This window comes from Myxine glutinosa, chromosome 7 (assembly GCF_964187855.1).
Source record: "Myxine glutinosa chromosome 7, kmMyxGlut1.1, whole genome shotgun sequence".
In the NCBI taxonomy this organism is placed as follows: domain Eukaryota; kingdom Metazoa; phylum Chordata; class Myxini; order Myxiniformes; family Myxinidae; genus Myxine; species Myxine glutinosa.
In genome coordinates this window covers 38,664,140-38,672,087 of record NC_136267.1, presented here as the reverse complement: position 1 = coordinate 38,672,087, position 7,948 = coordinate 38,664,140, and positions in this window count along the sequence as shown.

Sequence of the window (7,948 nt, the reverse complement as noted above, 5' to 3'; positions counted from 1 at the left end):
AGGAGCGTGGTCAAGCGCGGCTGGCAGATTCGAGAGGGTTCGCTGGGCGGTGCTATATAACCGTGCACGCAAAGCCCTTCGAGAGGACTGAGGAGCGATGGGCTTTGTAAAAGGATTAAAGAGGACTGAGGAGCGAGGGGCTTTGTAAAAGGATTATTGAGGATTGACGCAACTGCAATCGTTGTTTGAAGGACTCGTGCGAAAGGACTGGCCAGAAGGAGTATATGCGCTTTACCAAAGAGGATGATTGGGAGAGGCGCTTCGCCATTTGAACTGTTGGGAGCGAATATAGCGCCGGTTCGTTTATTACCTACGTGGCTGAGCCGCGAAGTAACCGCCAGCCTAGCGTACCTTTTCCCCGATAATTGTCCGATCCGCGCCAACGACACGCGGGGAGCGCCTGCCGTCTGTCCTACCATCGTCTTCACGGCGAGTCGGGGACCCGGAGAACGAGCTGTGGACATCATCCCTGGACCATCAACCCCAACCTTCTACATCCCCGTGTGAGTGTGTCTGTGTGTGCGGGCCCGTTTGTCCTGGGATAAGTATAAGACTGTATAAGGCTGCACTGTGTATTCTGCTTCTTCTTCTTCATTGTACAAAGTGTTAATAAACCAATCTGTTCTTCCTTTCTTCTGAATCCGACCGTATTCGTGATTTCTTCCATTGGGTAAACATGGCACGATTACAACCGCTCAGATCGGGTTTAGTACCTGTTAACAGCCCGGATCACGGCTCGCTATCACTTGGCGTTTCCACTAAAACCGTGGTTCGGGCGGGGTTATTTCCTTGCTTCCCGGGAGGCGTTGGTAATTAGGTAATAGGAATAATTCGGCCTACCACCCTATTCAACGCTGACCGGAAGGAACGTCATAGCCCCGGATCACATCGGCTAGATAAAAGACAAGGGGATTAATCCCCCCTTGGTAAGGGGGAGGCCGACGTTGAGATCCGCAACAATATGTTGAATAATACGCCAGTGAGAACGCATGGTTATCAAGTGTTATGTTACGTTATGCAAATTACTAAAAAAAAAAAAAACATTATTTAATTTTTGAATGGCCCCATATTGGGGTTAAGCAATCCGTGACTGTGTGACGAATCAGCTCGTTCTGATATAACCGTGGGAGGGTGACATGGATAAGAGGTGTTGAGTTAATTTTTTTAATAGTGCATTAAATGTATTGTCCTGTGGACGACTCTATTAAGACAGAGCGTCCACGGATGGCTATTCGAGCTTACTTTGAGGCGTTTCCAATTGATGGCGGATGATACGCGAGCAGGGGGAGTTTGGGGGAGAATGCCCACTTACCTTCACGGCCTCGCGCAGTCTTCAACCTGCGAAAAGTAACTCACAAACGAAAACGGAATTATGTACAAAAATAAATATTTATTAAACGGTACCCGACAACAAAAGACGCGCCGGTAAAAAGTAAACCCCCTATTGAGCGCTCTTGCACACAGACTTCGAACTACACAACAAATGGGAGAATGAACAAGCATTCTGAGTATTGCGCTGCAATACATGTCCCCTACTGGCAGTCTGTCGTCCGGAAAACTGTTGGGGAAATTACCAAAGTTCAAAGTGCCATAACTTTGTCAAAAATGATCGAAACGTCGTGAACTTCGAACTTGATCTGTAACTTATCATGTGGAAACCATGTACCAAGTTTGAAATCATTAGCATTAAGAGTTTAGAAAAAAAGTCCGGAAAACTGTTCTTTGCGTGACAGACTGACAGACTGACAGACGGACAGACTGACAGACTGACAGACGGAGGGGCGGAGTGCAAACCTATAGTCCCCTCCGGTGTACACCGGTCGGGGACTAATAAGAAATAGCAACAATAACAAGCATTCTGAGTATTGCGCAGCAATACATGTCCCCTACCAAAGTTCAAAGTGCCATAACCTTGTCAAAAATGATCGAATATGCAAATTTATGCACGGTTGATGCTGGTTTTCAAACTTGATCTGAGGTATGCTGAGACACATGTGTGTCATGCCTCGCCTTGTTGATAAGCCCACATGGTCGCTCCGTGGAGCGGCCTGCACGTATTGCACTGTGTGAATTATATAATTACCAACTCACGGTCTGAGGTACTAGTGATTCAAGAGATATCCATTTTTTTAATAGTTTCGTTTAATTAACGATATCTGCCAAACCACGTGCCCTATCGCAAATTCCAAAAGGACATTTTAGTAGACTGACATGCTGAACAGATCTGTGAAGTTTCCCCTCGATTGGATCAAAAATGAGGGAGGAGCTCGGTTTTAAAGGTTCATGCTTAAAAACATCATAACTCTGAAACCATGTGATGCATGACGTTGTGCTCACTGACTCTTTTGTTCGTCATGGGTATGCGATTCTGCCTGCAAAGTTTGGCCTCGATCTGTTCAGCCGTTGCAGAGAAAAAGGGGTTTTCGTGTTTTCACGAAAAACAAGATGGAGGCCGAACCACGTGACCTGTGACGTCATAATTACCATTAAAATATTCTACAGACCAAGTCCCCCCTACGGTGAAAATTTGATCTCAATCGGTCCTATTATTGCAGAGAAAATCTTTTTTAAAGGAAATTAAAACTTAAAATGGCACTGAGTTAAGGGTCATCAGAATTATCAGAATTCCCAAAGTTCAAAGTGCCATAACTTTGTCAAAAATTATCAAAACGTTGTGAAGTTCGAACTTGATCTGTAACTTATCATGAGGAAACCATGTGCCAAGTTTGAAATCATTAGCTTTAAGCGTTTAGAAAAGAAGTCCGGAAAACTGTTCTTTGTGTGACGGACTGACAGACTGACGGACGGACAGACTGACAGACTGACGGACTGATGGACTGACGGACTGATGGACTGACGGACTGACGGACTGACGGACTGACGGACTGATGGACTGATGGACTGACGGACTGACGGACTGACGGACTGACAGATGGACAGACGGAGGGACGGCGTGCAAACCTATAGTACCCTCCGGCGTACACCGGTAGGGGACTAATAAAATAAAACGTTGTGTTTGTGTGTGCGAGCTTATCTCAGTCTGGATGTCGGGTCGGTCAGGCTTCGTCCGACTGACTCTCGGTGCGAACCGCTAGGTCATTGGCGCGAACAGGCCTTGCTGCACGGTCCGTCCCACGCCACACAGCACATCACTCGCACACAGGCACCAGGTGAGGATGATTGTCGGTGCCCCACCGTCTTGCCAACGTCCACCAAGCAAAAGTCCAACCGGGAACGAAAAGGCCAGAAGGGGAGAGAGGTCCGGGCAGGATGAATCCAAGAACGAGAAGCTCTAAAATGCCGGCCAGCGAGTTTACTGCCTGTCCCGTGACGTCAGCTCTCTTCCCCTCCAACCAGTGCGTCGTTTCCTTGCGGCCTTTCGCGCCTTCCTCACGTCCCGGTGCTTCTCCTCCAATGAGCGCGTCGCTTGTTGATAATGTTTCGCGCCCTCCGCAGTGATTGGCCGAGTGTCTCGCGCCTTTGGTGTAACATCATCGTGTGGCACGTCATTGTCGGTGGCCAATCAGTGTGGCACGTCCTTCATCTTCCCCACCTCTCCAATCTGTGTCCTGGTTGTTGCTCGCCCCTCCCCCCGGCCAGTCATGAGCCTTCCTGGGCGTGTCTCTCAGCCTGCCTGTTTGATGTATGCCTGCCATGGCGCCGTAGTGTGTGGTCGCTTCCGGTCTGTTCTTCCGTAAGTCATTGTGGTGGCGGGGGATTAATTAATGTGTGCGCTAATGGGCCTCGCTAATGTATGTGATGTATTGCCATAAGGACACCGGAATGATCACAGAGGGGACGACACACCGGGGAATTAGCATAAACCCGAGAACTACTTAACATGCCCCGCCCCCTCGTGGCGGGGACACAGATACGCAGCTTACTCCGACAAACCGGGCTAGACAGGTCCCTGACTTACTTACGTCGAGATGGTTCTTCTTCTTCGCGACATCGGAGCACCTACCTATGCAGATCTACCTAAATCTATATATCCCCCTACCCAACCAATATAACAGTATGTTTGCCAATCGCGCAAGTTCATCATTTAAGACTGTTTTAAACACGCGTTTCCCAATCGGCCTGTTGCCGGATTTTGTCGCTGGTGGTGAACACAGTGCTGTAATTCTTGTTATTTTCCAGCAAAATAAGTTCTCCCTCCAAGGTAGTGGGTGCCCCCTCTCACTCCCTGGGATTTTTTTTCTTTGGAAAACATTTGTGCTCCCCCTCCAGGCAGGTGTTGGACCCAATTATTTTTTGAGGTGGTTCAGTCAAGCAGTTTGTTTTCTCAGCATCCTGCCACTTACATACTTCTCCAACATCCTGCTCCTCTCTGCTTCCCAGCATCCCGCTCCCTCTCAGCTTCTCCAGCATCCCGCCCCTCTCTGCGTCCCCAGCGTCCCGCTCCCTCTCGGCTTTTCCAGCATCCCGCTTCCTCTCTGTTTCCCAGCGTCCCGCTCCCTCTCTGCTTCCCCAGCATCCCGCCCCTCTCTGCTTCCTAGCGTTCCGCTCCCTCTCAGCTTCTCCAGCATCCTGCCCCTCTCTGCTTCCCCACCGCCCCACCCCCTCCATGCTCATGCCACGTTTCAGCATACACTTCCCACCCACACTCCCACACCTCCCTCCCCCTTTCCCTCTCCTTGCCAACAGCGCCACCTCCCCCATCCCTACCTAACTCGATGGACATCCAACTTCCGAGGTCTGCGTACACATTTGACAGATCTCTCAATCCAAGCTGCCACTCACTGGTAAACCTGACATTATCTGCTGAATGGAATCCTTCCTCTCAAGGATGTCCTCAATTCCTTTGTGTCTCACCCTTGTTAATGTCTGATTCTTGAAATGTATTGATCCGTTTCCAGTAAACGACATTGCCCAAGACATCCATGGTGTTGGTACATGTCTCAGGCAGGTCTATGTTGAACGTTCTCATGAGCTGGTCTTTGGAACTTTGTCCTGAAAAGCAAAAGCAATGACAGTAACATGTGAAACTAGAACGCCACTCAGTAGAGCGCATACTCCCGCCGTGGGTTTAGTTGGAATAATACGTTTTGTTTAACATCCTCTCTCCCCAAAACAATAAATGAAAAAGAAAGTAAGCCCTAACTGTCAGAGAATTAATTTTGATATATCTCGGAATTAGAGGAGAAAAACATCATTTAAGAATAAGAATAAAAGCTTTAATGCAGTAAAACAGAAAAAATCTTTCCGAAAAAAAAAAAAAAAAAAATTCCTGGATCCGGAATAATATCCTGAGCTTCACCAAAAACTAAACAATTCTTCCTTATCCCAAGGGCAATCATCCCACCAACGTTCATCCAAATCCGTTCAGAACTTTCCCAGATATCTTGTTCACAAACACACGAACATACGAACACACACACACACGGACGGACACGATTGAATGCGTTACTCCCTGGCGGGAGTAATAAACCTGAAAATCGCAGAGCCAGAACGAGAATTATTTATTTGGTCTGGGAAGCCCATGCGAGGTTTCTTCTTCTTGAGCCTCTCACACCCCTGGGTGAATATGCGATCTTTTAAAAAAAAGTTGGAATTTTGCCAAATCTGTTTTATTCGTTTGTTAACATACCTCAGCCATTGACAAATCTGGAACTAAGTCTTTATAAGTTTATCAAAATACCCAACACCGCGAATGACATTCGCTGAGCTAAATGTTGATATCTCTTCTGAGGTAAAAAAACAAAAAAACAAAAACAGTTTTAAAGCATTATACGTATCAAATGATACATTTTATGAAACGGGGAAACCTAATACACACTTTGGTGGTTATAAAATGACAAATTATGTCTTTATTAGAAAAAAAAAATGAACATTGAAGACGACGCTGCTAAAAAAAATATACCGCTCTAACGCATAACCACGAGTTTAAACTACATTTACAACAAATATGAAAACTATTTTTATATCACAATGTTAAATATGGAATATATAGAAGATAATGTTTAAAAAAATGAGCCCTATCTTCCAATGGTAAAAAAATCCTTCAAAAAATTCCTGGATTGGGAATAATATCCTGAGCTTCACCAAAAACGAATCAATTCTTCCTTATCCCAAGGGCAATCATCCCACCAACTTTCATCCAAATCCGTTCAGAACTTTTCCAGATATCCTGTTCACGAACACACGAACACACACAAACACACACACACAAACACACACACACACAGACACGAGTGAATGCATTACTCCCTGGCGGGAGTAAAAATGGTAGTTAAGATCAAATAGTAATAAGTACCCAAAACGTCAGGGTTAAAACCCGAAACGTCAGGTGTTCTTGCTTGACCCGGCAGTTGGCATACCTCAATCTATATCTTGTTACTCCGCCAGGGAGTAATGCATTCGATCGTGTGTGTGTGTGTGTGTGTGTGTGTGTGTGTGTGTGTGTGTGTGTGTGTTCGTGTGTTTGTGAACAAGATATCTGGAAAAGTTCTGAACGGATTTGGATGAAAGTGGGTGGGATGATTGCCCTTGGGATAAGGAAGAATTTATTAGTTTTTGGTGAAGCTCAGGATATTATTCCGGATCCAGGAAATTTTTTTGGAAATTTTTTTGGGAAAGATTTTTTCTGTTTTACTGCATTAAAGATTTTATTCTTATTCTTAAATGATGTTTTTCTCCTCTAATTCCGAGATACATATATCAAAATTAATTCTCTGACAGTTAGGGCCTACTTTATTTTTCATTTATTGTTTTGGGGAGAGGGGATGTTAAACAAAACGTATTATTCCAATTAAACCCACGGCGGGAGTATGCGCTCTACTGAGTGGCGTTCTAGTTGAACATCAATTCATCAATTTAATTGAAGCCATTATTTCAAGAACATCTACTCTGGTTCCACCACTAAGGCCAACAGCAGAGGTTGACCCTTCATCCAGCCCTGCACCTGTGACTCCAGCCGTACAACCTTTTAGTCAAAGACAGCCCCCAAAATTGCATAACCCCTGTTGATGTCCCAATTGTCCCATACCAGACTAGATCTGGTAAAACCATCAAAAGGGACATTGGGTTGAAAGGGCAAAATACTTTCTGTTGAATGTACCAACATCTTGTTTTCATGTTCTTGTAGATTAAAGCTTGGTGTAGTCTTAATGGTTAAGGTGGCTGGCTTGAGATCCTGGGGTGCTAAGCTCAAGCCCCTGTCATGCCATTGAATTAACACTAGGTGGGTTGACTCAGCCTGTCATCCTTCGGAGGTCGGCAAAATGAGTTCCAGGTCAAAGAACCCACAGAGAACAGTAGGACATTTCTATGGGTCTCTATTGGAAATCACGGTTTCTCTTGGTTTCTCCAGGAACCTGTAGAGTTTCCAATAGAAACCGAAGCAGATTCGGTTGAAACCAATAGAAACCATAAGATGTAACTGGTCTGAAAACCCATATAAACCCATATAAACCAATAGGAACCATAATATGTAACTGGTCTGAAAACCCATATAAACCAATAGGAACCATAAGATGTAACTGGTCTGAAAACCCATATAAACCAATAGGAACCTTTAAGTTCAATTGGTCCTCTACAACCCATTAGAGTTAACTGGTCTGAAAACCCATAGACCGACAAAAATACTTTAACTACAACCCAGAGGACCTGGGTTCAATTCCCAGCCTGGGCATGTAATTTTCCCATATATATCGATTGGTTATTTTCAATCCTGTTCATTTATATTTTGGTATTTTATTGGTCTCCTACTGGTCCCATTGACCCACTTTTTTATTGCTTAACTGATTAGATTTTGGGGTCCTGAGGTCAAGAAGTCAAAGGTCAGCGGTCATGTCAGATAAAAATGTGATAACTTGTGAACAGCTGAAGGAATTTAAATTAAAACATGGTACAGGTACACGCTCTTACACGATTTAGCTCTTACATGAGCCTCGATCTTGTATACAAAAAAAAAGAGGTATATTTAATGACGTAGACATGAATTGAT